A 17,306-nucleotide genomic window follows, 5' to 3' on the forward strand; every position below is an offset into this window, starting at 1 on the left:
CTGATGTGGTCCAGTTGGAATTAATATTAAATGCTTCCCATTCACCTGATGTGGTCCAGTGTGAATTAATATTAAATGCTTCACATTCACCTGATGTGGTCCAGTGAGAATTAATATTAAATGCTTCACATTCACCTGATGTGGTCCAGTGTGAATTAATATTAAATGCTTCCCATTCACCTGATGTGGACCAGTGTGAATTAATATTAAATGCTTCCCATTCACCTGATGTGGTCCAGTGTGAACTAATATAAAATGCTTCCCTTTCACCTGATGTGGTCCAGTTGGAATTAATATTAAATGCTTCCCATTCACCTGATGTGGTCCAGTGTGAATTAATATAAAATGCTTCACATTCACCTGATGTGGTCCAGTTGGAATTAATATTAAATGCTTCCCATTCACCTGATGTGGTCCAGTGTGAATTAATATTAAATGCTTCACATTCACCTGATGTGGTCCAGTGTGAATTAATATTAAATGCTTCACATTCACCTGATGTGGTCCAGTGGGAATTAATATTAAATGCTTCCCATTCACCTGATGTGGTCCAGTGTGAATTAATATAAAATGCTTCACATTCACCTGATGTGGTCCAGTTGGAATTAATATGAAATGCTTCCCATTCACCTGATGTGGTCCAGTGTGAATTAATATTAAATGCTTCACATTCACCTGATGTGGTCCAGTGGGAATTAATATTAAATGCTTCACATTCACCTGATGTGGTCCAGTGTCAATTAATATTAAATGCTTCACATTCACCTGATGTGGTCCAGTGTGAATTAATATTAAATGCTTCACATTCACCTGATGTGGTCCAGTGTGAATTAATATTAAATGCTTCACATTCACCTGATGTGGTCCAGTGTGAATTAATATTAAATGCTTCCCATTCACCTGATGTGGTCCAGTGGGAATTAATATTAAAAGCTTCACATTCAGCTGATGTGGTCCAGTGTGAATTAATATTAAATGCTTCACATTCACCTGATGTGGTCCAGTGTGAATTAATATTAAATGCTTCACATTCACCTGATGTGGTCCACTGTGAATTAATATTAAATGCTTCACATACACCTGATGTGGTCCAATGTGAATTAATATTAAATGCTTCCCATTCACCTGATGTGGTCCAGTTGGAATTAATATTAAATGCTTCACCTTCACCTGATGTGGTCCAGTGGGAATTAATATTAAATGCTTCCCATTCACCTGATGTGGTCCAGTGTGAATTAATATTAAATGCTTCCCATTCACCTGATGTGGTCCAGTGGGAATTAATATTAAATGCTTCCCATTCACCTGATGTGGTCCAGTGGGAATTAAAATTAAATGCTTCCCATTCACCTGATGTGGTCCAGTGGGAATTAATATTAAATGCTTCACATTCACCTGATGTGGTCCAGTGGGAATTAATATTAAATGCTTCCCATTCACCTGATGTGGTCCAGTGGGAATTAAAATTAAATGTTTCCATTCACCTGATGTGGTCCAGTGGGAATTAATATTAAATGCTTCACATTCACCTGATGTGGTCCAGTTGGAATTAATATTAAATGCTTCCCATTCACCTGATGTGGTCCAGTGGGAATTAAAATTAAATGTTTCCATTCACCTGATGTGGTCCAGTGGGAATTAATATTAAATGCTTCACATTCACCTGATGTGGTCCAGTTGGAATTAATATTAAATGCTTCCCATTCACCTGATGTGGTCCAGTGGGAATTAATATTAAATGCTTCACATTCACCTGATGTTGTCCAGTGTGAATTAATATTAAATGCTTCCCATTCACCTGATGTGGTCCAGTGGGAATTAATATTAAATGCTTCACATTCACCTGATGTGGTCCAGTGTGAATTAATATTAAATGCTTCCCATTCACCTGATGTGGTCCAGTGGGAATTATATTAAATGCTTCACATTCACCTGATGTGGTCCAGTGGGAATTAATATTAAATGCTTCACATTCACCTGATGTGGTCCAGTGGGAATTAATATTAAATGCTTCACATTCACCTGATGTGGTCCAGTGTGAATTAATATTAAATGCTTCACATTCACCTGATGTGGTCCAGTGGAAATTAATATTAAATGCTTCCCATTCACCTGATGTGGTCCAGTGGGAATTAATATTAAATGCTTCACATTCACCTGATGTGGTCCAGTGGGAATTAATATTAAATGCTTAACATTCACCTGATGTTGTCCAGTTGGAATTAATATTAAATGCTTCCCATTCACCTGATGTGGTCCAGTGTGAATTAATATTAAATGCTTCCCATTCAACTGATGTGGTCCAGTGGGAATTAATATTAAATGCTTCCCATTCACCAGATGTGGTCCAGTTGGAATTAATATTAAATGCTTCCCATTCACCTGATGTGGTCCAGTGTGAATTAATATTAAATGCTTCCCATTCACCTGATGTGGTCCAGTTGGAATTAATATTAAATGCTTCCCATTCACCTGATGTGGTCCAGTGGGAATTAATATTAAATGCTTCACATTCACCTGATGTGGTCCAGTTGGAATTAATATTAAATGCTTAACATTCACCTGATGTGGTCCAGTGTGAATTAATATTAAATGCTTCACATTCACCTGATGTGGTCCAGTGTGAATTAATATTAAATGCTTCCCATTCACCTGATGTGGTCCAGTGGGAATTAATATTAAATGCTTCACATTCACCTGATGTGGTCCAGTGTGAATTAATATTAAATGCTTAACATTCACCTGATGTTGTCCAGTTGGAATTAATATTAAATGCTTCCCATTCACCTGATGTGGTCCAGTGGGAATTAATATTAAATGCTTCACATTCACCTGATGTGGTCCAGTGTGAATTAATATTAAATGCTTCACATTCACCTGATGTGGTCCAGTGTGAATTAATATTAAATGCTTCCCATTCACCTGATGTGGTCCAGTGTGAATTAATATTAAATGCTTCACATTCACCTGATGTGGTCCAGTGTGAATTAATATTAAATGCTTAACATTCACCTGATGTTGTCCAGTGTGAATTAATATTAAATGCTTCCCATTCACCTGATGTGGTCCAGTGGGAATTAATATTAAATGCTTCACATTCACCTGATGTGGTCCAGTGTGAATTAATATTAAATGCTTCCCATTCACCTGATGTGGTCCAGTGGGAATTAATATTAAATGCTTCACATTCACCTGATGTGGTCCAGTGGGAATTAATATTAAATGCTTCACATTCACCTGATGTTGTCCAGTGTGAATTAATATTAAATGCTTCACATTCACCTGATGTTGTCCAGTGTGAATTAATATTAAATGCTTCCCATTCACCTGATGTGGTCCAGTTGGAATTAATATTAAATGCTTAACATTCACCTGATGTGGTCCAGTTGGAATTAATATTAAATGCTTAACATTCACCTGATGTTGTCCAGTGTGAATTAATATTAAATGCTTCCCATTCACCTGATGTTGTCCAGTGGGAATTAATATTAAATGCTTCACATTCACCTGATGTGGTCCAGTGTGAATTAATATTAAATGCTTCACATTCACCTGATGTGGTCCATTTGGAATTAATATTAAATGATTCACATTCACCTGATGTTGTCCAGTTGGAATTAATATTAAATGCTTAACATTCACCTGATGTTGTCCAGTTGGAATTAATATTAAATGCTTCACATTCACCTGATGTGGTCCAGTGTGAATTAATATTAAATGCTTCACATTCACCTGATGTGGTCCAGTGTGAATTAATATTAAATGCTTCACATTCACCTGATGTGGTCCAGTGGGAATTAATATTAAATGCTTCACATTCACCTGATGTGGTCCAGTGTGAATTAATATTAAATGCTTCACATTCACCTGATGTGGTCCAGTGGGAATTAATATTAAATGCTTCACATTCACCTGATGTGGTCCAGTGGGAATTAATATTAAATGCTTCACATTCACCTGATGTGGTCCAGTGGGAATTAATATTAAATGCTTAACATTCACCTGATGTTGTCCAGTTGGAATTAATATTAAATGCTTCCCATTCACCTCATGTGGTCCAGTTGGAATTAATATTAAATGCCTGCCATTCACCTGATGTGGTCCAGTGGGAATTAATATTAAATGCTTCACATTCACCTGATGTGGTCCAGTTGGAATTAATATTAAATGCTTAACATTCACCTGATGTGGTCCAGTGTGAATTAATATTAAATGCTTCACATTCACCTGATGTGGTCCAGTGTGAATTAATATTAAATGCTTCCCATTCACCTGATGTGGTCCAGTGGGAATTAATATTAAATGCTTCACATTCACCTGATGTGGTCCAGTGTGAATTAATATTAAATGCTTCACATTCACCTGATGTTGTCCAGTTGGAATTAATATTAAATGCTTCCCATTCACCTGATGTGGTCCAGTGGGAATTAATATTAAATGCTTCACATTCACCTGATGTGGTCCAGTTGGAATTAATATTAAATGCTTAACATTCACCTGATGTGGTCCAGTGTGAATTAATATTAAATGCTTCACATTCACCTGATGTGGTCCAGTGTGAATTAATATTAAATGCTTCCCATTCACCTGATGTGGTCCAGTGGGAATTAATATTAAATGCTTCACATTCACCTGATGTGGTCCAGTGTGAATTAATATTAAATGCTTAACATTCACCTGATGTTGTCCAGTTGGAATTAATATTAAATGCTTCCCATTCACCTGATGTGGTCCAGTGGGAATTAATATTAAATGCTTCACATTCACCTGATGTGGTCCAGTGTGAATTAATATTAAATGCTTCACATTCACCTGATGTGGTCCAGTGTGAATTAATATTAAATGCTTCCCATTCACCTGATGTGGTCCAGTGTGAATTAATATTAAATGCTTCACATTCACCTGATGTGGTCCAGTGTGAATTAATATTAAATGCTTAACATTCACCTGATGTTGTCCAGTGTGAATTAATATTAAATGCTTCCCATTCACCTGATGTGGTCCAGTGGGAATTAATATTAAATGCTTCACATTCACCTGATGTGGTCCAGTGTGAATTAATATTAAATGCTTCCCATTCACCTGATGTGGTCCAGTGGGAATTAATATTAAATGCTTCACATTCACCTGATGTGGTCCAGTGGGAATTAATATTAAATGCTTCACATTCACCTGATGTTGTCCAGTGTGAATTAATATTAAATGCTTCACATTCACCTGATGTTGTCCAGTGTGAATTAATATTAAATGCTTCCCATTCACCTGATGTGGTCCAGTTGGAATTAATATTAAATGCTTAACATTCACCTGATGTGGTCCAGTTGGAATTAATATTAAATGCTTAACATTCACCTGATGTTGTCCAGTGTGAATTAATATTAAATGCTTCCCATTCACCTGATGTTGTCCAGTGGGAATTAATATTAAATGCTTCACATTCACCTGATGTGGTCCAGTTGGAATTAATATTAAATGCTTAACATTCACCTGATGTTGTCCAGTTGGAATTAATATTAAATGCTTCACATTCACCTGATGTGGTCCAGTGTGAATTAATATTAAATGCTTCACATTCACCTGATGTGGTCCAGTGTGAATTAATATTAAATGCTTCACATTCACCTGATGTGGTCCAGTGGGAATTAATATTAAATGCTTCACATTCACCTGATGTGGTCCAGTGTGAATTAATATTAAATGCTTCACATTCACCTGATGTGGTCCAGTGGGAATTAATATTAAATGCTTCACATTCACCTGATGTGGTCCAGTGGGAATTAATATTAAATGCTTCACATTCACCTGATGTGGTCCAGTGGGAATTAATATTAAATGCTTAACATTCACCTGATGTTGTCCAGTTGGAATTAATATTAAATGCTTCCCATTCACCTCATGTGGTCCAGTTGGAATTAATATTAAATGCTTCCCATTCACCTGATGTGGTCCAGTGGGAATTAATATTAAATGCTTCACATTCACCTGATGTGGTCCAGTTGGAATTAATATTAAATGCTTAACATTCACCTGATGTGGTCCAGTGTGAATTAATATTAAATGCTTCACATTCACCTGATGTGGTCCAGTGTGAATTAATATTAAATGCTTCCCATTCACCTGATGTGGTCCAGTGGGAATTAATATTAAATGCTTCACATTCAGCTGATGTGGTCCAGTGTGAATTAATATTAAATGCTTAACATTCACCTGATGTTGTCCAGTTGGAATTAATATTAAATGCTTCCCATTCACCTGATGTGGTCCAGTGGGAATTAATATTAAATGCTTCACATTCACCTGATGTGGTCCAGTGTGAATTAATATTAAATGCTTCACATTCACCTGATGTGGTCCATTGTGAATTAATATTAAATGCTTCCCATTCACCTGATGTGGTCCAGTGTGAATTAATATTAAATGCTTCACATTCACCTGATGTGGTCCAGTGTGAATTAATATTAAATGCTTAACATTCACCTGATGTTGTCCAGTGTGAATTAATATTAAATGCTTCCCATTCACCTGATGTGGTCCAGTGGGAATTAATATTAAATGCTTCACATTCAACTGATGTGGTCCAGTGTGAATTAATATTAAATGCTTCCCATTCACCTGATGTGGTCCAGTGGGAATTAATATTAAATGCTTCACATTCACCTAATGTGGTCCAGTGGGAATTAATATTAAATGCTTCACATTCACCTGATGTTGTCCAGTGTGAATTAATATTAAATGCTTCACATTCACCTGATGTTGTCCAGTGTGAATTAATATTAAATGCTTCACATTCACCTGATGTTGTCCAGTGGGAATTAATATTAAATGCTTCACATTCACCTGATGTGGTCCAGTTGGAATTAATATTAAATGCTTAACATTCACCTGATGTTGTCCAGTTGGAATTAATATTAAATGCTTCACATTCACCTGATGTGGTCCAGTGTGAATTAATATTAAATGCTTCACATTCACCTGATGTGGTCCAGTGTGAATTAATATTAAATGCTTCACATTCACCTGATGTGGTCCAGTGGGAATTAATATTAAATGCTTCACATTCACCTGATGTGGTCCAGTGTGAATTAATATTAAATGCTTCACATTCACCTGATGTGGTCCAGTGGGAATTAATATTAAATGCTTCACATTCACCTGATGTTGTCCAGTTGGAATTAATATTAAATGCTTCACATTCACCTGATGTGGTCCAGTTGGAATTAATATTAAATGCTTCACATTCACCTGATGGTGTCCAGTGTGAATTAATATTAAATGCTTCCCATTCACCTGATGTGGTCCAGTGTGAATTAATATTAAATGCTTCACATTCACCTGATGTGGTCCAGTGTGCATTAATATTAAATGCTTCACATTCACCTGATGTGGTCCAGTGTGAATTAATATTAAATGCTTCACATTCACCTGATGTGGTCCAGTGTGCATTAATATTAAATGCTTCACATTCACCTGATGTGGTCCAGTGTGAATTAATATTAAATGCTTCACATTCACCTGATGTGGTCCAGTGTGCATTAATATTAAATGCTTCACATTCACCTGATGTGGTCCAGTGTGAATTAATATTAAATGCTTCACATTCACCTGATGTGGTCCAGTTGGAATTAATATTAAATGCTTCACATTCACCTGATGTGGTCCAGTGTGAATTAATATTAAATGCTTCACATTCACCTGATGTGGACCAGTGTGAATTAATATTAAATGCTTCCCATTCACCTGATGTGGTCCAGTGTGCATTAATATTAAATGCTTCACATTCAGCTGATGTGGTCCAGTGGGAAATAATATAAAATGCTTCACATTCACCTGATGTGGTCCAGTTGGAATTAATATTAAATGCTTCCCATTCACCTGATGTGGTCCAGTGGGAATTAATATTAAATGCTTCACATTCACCTGATGTGGTCCAGTTGGAATTAATATTAAATGCTTCCCATTCACCTGATGTGGTCCAGTGTGAATTAATATTAAATGCTTCACATTCACCTGATGTGGTCCAGTGTGAATTAATATTAAATGCTTCACATTCACCTGATGTTGTCCAGTTGGAATTAATATTAAATGCTTCACATTCACCTGATGTGGTCCAGTGTGAATTAATATTAAATGCTCCACATTCACCTGATGTGGTCCAGTGGGAATTAATATTAAATGCTTCACATTCACCTGATGTGGTCCAGTGGGAATTAATATTAAATGCTTCACATTCACCTGATGTTGTCCAGTGTGAATTAATATTAAATGATTCACATTCACCTGATGTGGTCCAGTGGGAATTAATATTAAATGTTTCACATTCACCTGATGTGGTCCAGTGGGAATTAATATTAAATGCTTCACATTCACCTGATGTGGTCCAGTGGGAATTAATATTAAATGCTTCACATTCACCTGATGTTGTCCAGTTGGAATTAATATTAAATGCTTCCCATTCACCTGATGTGGTCCAGTGTGAATTAATATTAAATGCTTCACATTCACCTGATGTGGTCCAGTTGGAATTAATATTAAATGCTTCACATTCACCTGATGTGGTCCAGTGGGAATTAATATTAAATGCTTCACATTCACCTGATGTGGTCCAGTGTGAATTAATATTAAATGCTTCACATTCACCTGATGTGGTTCAGTGTGAATTAATATTAAATGCTTCCCATTCACCTGATGTGGTCCAGTGTGAATTAATATTAAATGCTTCACATTCACCTGATGTGGTTCAGTGTGAATTAATATTAAATGCTTCACATTCACCTGATGTGGTCCAGTGGGAATTAATATTAAATGCTTCACATTCACCTGATGTGGTCCAGTGTGAATTAATATTAAATGCTTCCCATTCACCTGATGTGGTCCAGTGTGAATTAATATTAAATGCTTCACATTCACCTGATGTGGTCCAGTGTGAATTAATATTAAATGCTTCCCATTCACCTGATGTGGTCCAGTGTGAATTAATATTAAATGCTTCACATTCACCTGATGTGGTCCAGTGTGAATTAATATTAAATGCTTCACATTCACCTGATGTGGTCCAGTTGGAATTAATATTAAATGCTTCCCATTCACCTGATGTGGTCCAGTGTGAATTAATATTAAATGCTTCCCATTCACCTGATGTGGTCCAGTGTGAATTAATATTAAATGCTTCCCATTCACCTGATGTGGTCCAGTGTGAATTAATATTAAATGCTTCCCATTCACCTGATGTGGTCCAGTGGGATTTAATATTAAATGCTTCCCATTCACCTGATGTTGTCCAGTTGGAATTAATATTAAATGCTTAACATTCACCTGATGTGGTCCAGTGTGAATTAATATTAAATGCTTCACATTCACCTGATGTGTTCCAGTGTGAATTAATATAAAATGCTTAACATTCACCTGATGTTGTCCAGTTGGAATTAATATTAAATGCTTCCCATTCACCTGATGTGGTCCAGTGGGAATTAATATTAAATGCTTCCCATTCACCTGATGTGGTCCAGTGGGAATTAATATTAAATGCTTCCCATTCACCTGATGTTGTCCAGTTGGAATTAATATTAAATGCTTAACATTCACCTGATGTGGTCCAGTGTGAGTTAATATTAAATGCTTCCCATTCACCTGATGTGGTCCAGTTGGAATTAATATCAAATGCTTCCCATTCACCTGATGTGGTCCAGTTGGAATTAATATTAAATGCTTCACGTTCACCTGATGTGGTCCAGTGTGAATTAATATTAAATGCTTCACATTCACCTGATGTGGTCCAGTGTGAATTAATATTAAATGCTTCACATTCACCTGATGTTGTCCAGTTGGAATTAATATTAAATGCTTAACATTCACCTGATGTTGTCCAGTTGGAATTAATATTAAATGCTTCCCATTCACCTGATGTTGTCCAGTGGGAATTAATATTAAATGCTTCCCATTCACCTGATGTTGTCCAGTGGGAATTAATATTAAATGCTTCCCATTCACCTGATGTGGTCCAGTTGGAATTAATATTAAATGCTTCCCATTCACCTGATGTGGTCCAGTGTGAGTTAATATTAAATGCTTCCCATTCACCTGATGTGGTCCAGTGGGAATTAATATTAAATGCTTCATATTCACCTGATGTGGTCCAGTGTGAATTAATATTAAATGCTTCCCATTCACCTGATGTTGTCCAGTGGGAATTAATATTAAATGTTTCCCATTCACCTGATGTTGTCCAGTGGGAATTAATATTAAATGCTTCCCATTCACCTGATGTTGTCCAGTGGGAATTAATATTAAATGCTTCCCATTCACCTGATGTGGTCCAGTTGGAATTAATATTAAATGCTTAACATTCACCTGATGTTGTCCAGTGGGAATTAATATTAAATGCTTCCCATTCACCTGATGTTGTCCAGTGGGAATTAATATTAAATGCTTCCCATTCACCTGATGTGGTCCAGTTGGAATTAATATTAAATGCTTCCCATTCACCTGATGTGGTCCAGTGTGAGTTAATATTAAATGCTTCCCATTCACCTGATGTGGTCCAGTGGGAATTAATATTAAATGCTTCATATTCACCTGATGTAGTCCAGTGGTGAATTAATATTAAATGCTTCACATTCACCTGATGTGGTCCAGTGGGAATTAATATTAAATGCTTAACATTCACCTGATGTTGTCCAGTTGGAATTAATATTAAATGCTTAACGTTCACCTGATGTTGTCCAGTTGGAATTAATATTAAATGCTTCCCATTCACCTGATGTGGTCCAGTGTGAGTTAATATTAAATGCTTCACATTCAGCTGATGTGGTCCAGTGGGAATTAATATTAAATGCTTCACATTCACCTGATGTGGTCCAGTTGGAATTAATATTAAATGCTTCCCATTCACCTGATGTGGTCCAGTGTGAGTTAATATTAAATGCTTCCCATTCACCTGATGTGGTCCAGTGGGAATTAATATTAAATGCTTCCCATTCACCTGATGTTGTCCAGTGGGAATTAATATTAAATGCTTAACATTCACCTGATGTTGTCCAGTTGGAATTAATATTAAATGCTTCACATTCACCTGATGTTGTCCAGTGGGAATTACTATTAAATGCTTAACATTCACCTGATGTGTTCCAGTGGGAATTAATATTAAATGCTTCCCATTCACCTGATGTGGTCCAGTTGGAATTAATATTAAATGCTTCCCATTCACCTGATGTTGTCCAGTGGGAATTAATATTAAATGCTTCACATTCACCTGATGTGGTCCAGTGGGAATTAATATTAAATGCTTCACATTCACCTGATGTGGTCCAGTGTGAATTAATGTTAAATGCTTCACATTCACCTGATGTGGTCCAGTTGGAATTAATATAAAATGCTTCCCATTCACCTGATGTGGTCCAGTGGGAATTAATATTAAATGCTTCACATTAACCTGATGTTGTCCAGTGGGAATTAATATTATATGCTTCACATTCACCTGATGTGGTCCAGTGTGAATTAATATTAAATGCTTCACATTCACCTGATGTGGTCCAGTGTGAATTAATGTTAAATGCTTCACATTCACCTGATGTGGTCCAGTTGGAATTAATATAAAATGCTTCCCATTCACCTGATGTGGTCCAGTGGGAATTAATATTAAATGCTTCACATTCACCTGATGTGGTCCAGTGTGAATTAATATTAAATGCTTCACATTCACCTGATGTGGTCCAGTGTGAATTAATGTTAAATGCTTCACATTCACCTGATGTGGTCCAGTTGGAATTAATATAAAATGCTTCCCATTCACCTGATGTGGTCCAGTGGGAATTAATATTAAATGCTTAACATTCACCTGATGTGTTCCAGTGGGAATTAATATTAAATGCTTCACATTCACCTGATGTGGTCCAGTTGGAATTAATATTAAATGCTTCCCATTCACCTGATGTGGTCCTGTTGGAATTAATATTAAATGCTTCTCATTCACCTGATGTGGTCCAGTGGGAATTAATATTAAATGCTTCCCATTCACCTGATGTGGTCCAGTGGGAATTAATATTAAATGCTTCCCATTCACCTGATGTGGTCCAGTTGGAATTAATATTAAATGCTTCCCATTCACCTGATGTTGTCCAGTGGGAATTAATATTAAATGCTTCCCATTCACCTGATGTTGTCCAGTGGGAATTAATATTAAATGCTTCCCATTCACCTGATGTGGTCCAGTTGGAATTAATATTAAATGCTTCCCATTCACCTGATGTGGTCCAGTGTGAGTTAATATTAAATGCTTCCCATTCACCTGATGTGGTCCAGTGGGAATTAATATTAAATGCTTCATATTCACCTGATGTGGTCCAGTGTGAATTAATATTAAATGCTTCCCATTCACCTGATGTTGTCCAGTGGGAATTAATATTAAATGTTTCCCATTCACCTGATGTTGTCCAGTGGGAATTAATATTAAATGCTTCCCATTCACCTGATGTTGTCCAGTGGGAATTAATATTAAATGCTTCCCATTCACCTGATGTGGTCCAGTTGGAATTAATATTAAATGCTTAACATTCACCTGATGTTGTCCAGTGGGAATTAATATTAAATGCTTCCCATTCACCTGATGTTGTCCAGTGGGAATTAATATTAAATGCTTCCCATTCACCTGATGTGGTCCAGTTGGAATTAATTTTAAATGCTTCCCATTCACCTGATGTGGTCCAGTGTGAGTTAATATTAAATGCTTCCCATTCACCTGATGTGGTCCAGTGGGAATTAATATTAAATGCTTCATATTCACCTGATGTAGTCCAGTGGGAATTAATATTAAATGCTTCACATTCACCTGATGTGGTCCAGTGGGAATTAATATTAAATGCTTAACATTCACCTGATGTTGTCCAGTTGGAATTAATATTAAATGCTTAACATTCACCTGATGTTGTCCAGTTGGAATTAATATTAAATGCTTCCCATTCACCTGATGTGGTCCAGTGTGAGTTAATATTAAATGCTTCACATTCAGCTGATGTGGTCCAGTGGGAATTAATATTAAATGCTTCACATTCACCTGATGTGGTCCAGTTGGAATTAATATTAAATGCTTCCCATTCACCTGATGTGGTCCAGTGTGAGTTAATATTAAATGCTTCCCATTCACCTGATGTGGTCCAGTGGGAATTAATATTAAATGCTTCCCATTCACCTGATGTTGTCCAGTGGGAATTAATATTAAATGCTTAACATTCACCTGATGTTGTCCAGTGGGAATTAATATTAAATGCTTCCCATTCACCTGATGTGGTCCAGTTGGAATTAATATTAAATGCTTCCCATTCACCTGATGTGGTCCAGTGTGAGTTAATATTAAATGCTTCCCATTCACCTGATGTGGTCCAGTGGGAATTAATATTAAATGCTTCATATTCACCTGATGTGGTCCAGTGTGAATTAATATTAAATGCTTCCCATTCACCTGATGTTGTCCAGTGGGAATTAATATTAAATGTTTCCCATTCACCTGATGTTGTCCAGTGGGAATTAATATTAAATGCTTCCCATTCACCTGATGTTGTCCAGTGGGAATTAATATTAAATGCTTCCCATTCACCTGATGTGGTCCAGTTGGAATTAATATTAAATGCTTAACATTCACCTGATGTTGTCCAGTGGGAATTAATATTAAATGCTTCCCATTCACCTGATGTTGTCCAGTGGGAATTAATATTAAATGCTTCCCATTCACCTGATGTGGTCCAGTTGGAATTAATATTAAATGCTTCCCATTCACCTGATGTGGTCCAGTGTGAGTTAATATTAAATGCTTCCCATTCACCTGATGTGGTCCAGTGGGAATTAATATTAAATGCTTCATATTCACCTGATGTAGTCCAGTGGGAATTAATATTAAATGCTTCACATTCACCTGATGTGGTCCAGTGGGAATTAATATTAAATGCTTAACATTCACCTGATGTTGTCCAGTTGGAATTAATATTAAATGCTTAACATTCACCTGATGTTGTCCAGTTGGAATTAATATTAAATGCTTCCCATTCACCTGATGTGGTCCAGTGTGAGTTAATATTAAATGCTTCACATTCAGCTGATGTGGTCCAGTGGGAATTAATATTAAATGCTTCACATTCACCTGATGTGGTCCAGTTGGAATTAATATTAAATGCTTCCCATTCACCTGATGTGGTCCAGTGTGAGTTAATATTAAATGCTTCCCATTCACCTGATGTGGTCCAGTGGGAATTAATATTAAATGCTTCCCATTCACCTGATGTTGTCCAGTGGGAATTAATATTAAATGCTTAACATTCACCTGATGTTGTCCAGTTGGAATTAATATTAAATGCTTCACATTCACCTGATGTTGTCCAGTGGGAATTACTATTAAATGCTTAACATTCACCTGATGTGTTCCAGTGGGAATTAATATTAAATGCTTCCCATTCACCTGATGTGGTCCAGTTGGAATTAATATTAAATGCTTCCCATTCACCTGATGTTGTCCAGTGGGAATTAATATTAAATGCTTCCCATTCACCTGATGTGGTCCAGTTGGAATTAATATTAAATGCTTCCCATTCACCTGATGTTGTCCAGTGGGAATTAATATTAAATGATTCACATTCACCTGATGTGGTCCAGTGGGAATTAATATTAAATGCTTCACATTCACCTGATGTGGTCCAGTGTGAATTAATATTAAATGCTTCACATTCACCTGATGTGGTCCAGTGGGAATTAATATTAAATGCTTCACATTCACCTGATGTGGTCCAGTGTGAATTAATGTTAAATGCTTCACATTCACCTGATGTGGTCCAGTTGGAATTAATATAAAATGCTTCCCATTCACCTGATGTGGTCCAGTGGGAATTAATATTAAATGCTTCACATTAACCTGATGTTGTCCAGTGGGAATTAATATTATATGCTTCACATTCACCTGATGTGGTCCAGTGTGAATTAATATTAAATGCTTCACATTCACCTGATGTGGTCCAGTGTGAATTAATGTTAAATGCTTCACATTCACCTGATGTGGTCCAGTTGGAATTAATATAAAATGCTTCCCATTCACCTGATGTGGTCCAGTGGGAATTAATATTAAATGCTTCACATTCACCTGATGTGGTCCAGTGTGAATTAATATTAAATGCTTCACATTCACCTGATGTGGTCCAGTGTGAATTAATGTTAAATGCTTCACATTCACCTGATGTGGTCCAGTTGGAATTAATATAAAATGCTTCCCATTCACCTGATGTGGTCCAGTGGGAATTAATATTAAATGCTTAACATTCACCTGATGTGTTCCAGTGGGAATTAATATTAAATGCTTCACATTCACCTGATGTGGTCCAGTTGGAATTAATATTAAATGCTTCCCATTCACCTGATGTGGTCCTGTTGGAATTAATATTAAATGCTTCTCATTCACCTGATGTGGTCCAGTGGGAATTAATATTAAATGCTTCCCATTCACCTGATGTGGTCCAGTGGGAATTAATATTAAATGCTTCCCATTCACCTGATGTGGTCCAGTGTGAATTAATATTAAATGCTTCACATTCACCTGATGTTGTCCAGTGGGAATTAATATTAAATGCTTCACATTCACCTGATGTGGTCCAGTGGGAATTAATATTAAATGCTTCACATTCACCTGATGTGGTCCAGCTGGAATTAATATTAAATGCTTAACATTCACCTGATGTGTTCCAGTGGGAATTAATATTAAATGCTTCACATTCACCTGATGTGGTCCAGTGGGAATTAATATTAAATGCTTCCCATTCACCTGATGTGGTCCAGTGGGAATTAATATTAAATGCTTCCCATTCACCTGATGTGGTCCAGTGTGAATTAATATTAAATGCTTAACATTCACCTGATGTTGTCCAGTTGGAATTAATATTAAATACTTCACATTCACCTGATCTGGTCCAGTGTGAATTAATATTAAATGCTTCACATTCACCTGATGTTGTCCAGTGGGAATTAATGTTAAATGCTTAACATTCACCTGATGTTGTCCAGTGGGAATTAATATTAAATGCTACACATTCACCTGATGTGGTCCAGTGGGAATTAATATTAAATGCTTCCCATTCACCTGATGTGGTCCAGTGTGAATTAATATTAAATGCTTAACATTCACCTGATGTGGTCCAGTGTGAATTAATATTAAATGCTTCACATTCACCTGATGTGGTCCAGTGTGAATTAATATTAAATGCTTCACATTCACCTGATGTGGTCCAGTGTGAATTAATATTAAATGATTCACATTCACCTGATGTGGTCCAGTGGGAATTAAGATTAAATGCTGCACATTCACCTGATGTGGTCCAGTGTGAATTAATATTAAATGATTCACATTCACCTGATGTGGTCCAGTGTGCATTAATATTAAATGCTTCACATTCACCTGATGTGGTCCAGTGGGAATTAATATTAAATGCTTCCCATTCACCTGATGTGGTCCAGTGGGAATTAATATTAAATGCTTCCCATTCACCTGATGTGGTCCAGTGGGAATTAATATTAAATGCTTCACATTCACCTGATGTGGTCCAGTGGGAATTAATATTAAATGCTGCACATTCACCTGATGTGGTCCAGTGTGAATTAATATTAAATGATTCACATTCACCTGATGTGGTCCAGTGTGCATTAATATTAAATGCTTCACATTCACCTGATGTGGTCCAGTGGGAATTAATGTTAAATGCTTCATATTCACCTGATGTTGTCCAGTGGGAATTAATATTAAATGCTTCACATTCACCTGATGTGGTCCAGTGGGAATTAATATTAAATGCTTCCCATTCACCTGATGTGGTCCAGTGTGAATTGATATTAAATGCTTCACATTCACCTGATGTGGTCCAGTGGGAATTAATATTAAATGCTGCACATTCACCTGATGTGGTCCAGTGGGAATTAATATTAAATGCTTCACATTCACCTGATGTGGTCCAGTGGGAATTAATATTAAATGCTGCACATTCACCTGATGTGGTCCAGTTTGAATTAATATTAAATGATTCACATTCACCTGATGTGGTCCAGTGGGAATTAATATTAAATGCTTCACATTCACCTGATGTGGTCCAGCTGGAATTAATATTAAATGCTTAACATTCACCTGATGTGTTCCAGTGGGAATTAATATTAAATGCTTCACATTCACCTGATGTGGTCCAGTGGGAATTAATATTAAATGCTTCCCATTCACCTGATGTGGTCCAGTGGGAATTAATATTAAATGCTTCCCATTCACCTGATGTGGTCCAGTGTGAATTAATATT

Source organism: Heterodontus francisci, unplaced genomic scaffold (assembly GCF_036365525.1).
Source record: "Heterodontus francisci isolate sHetFra1 unplaced genomic scaffold, sHetFra1.hap1 HAP1_SCAFFOLD_140, whole genome shotgun sequence".
Lineage (NCBI taxonomy): Eukaryota > Metazoa > Chordata > Chondrichthyes > Heterodontiformes > Heterodontidae > Heterodontus > Heterodontus francisci.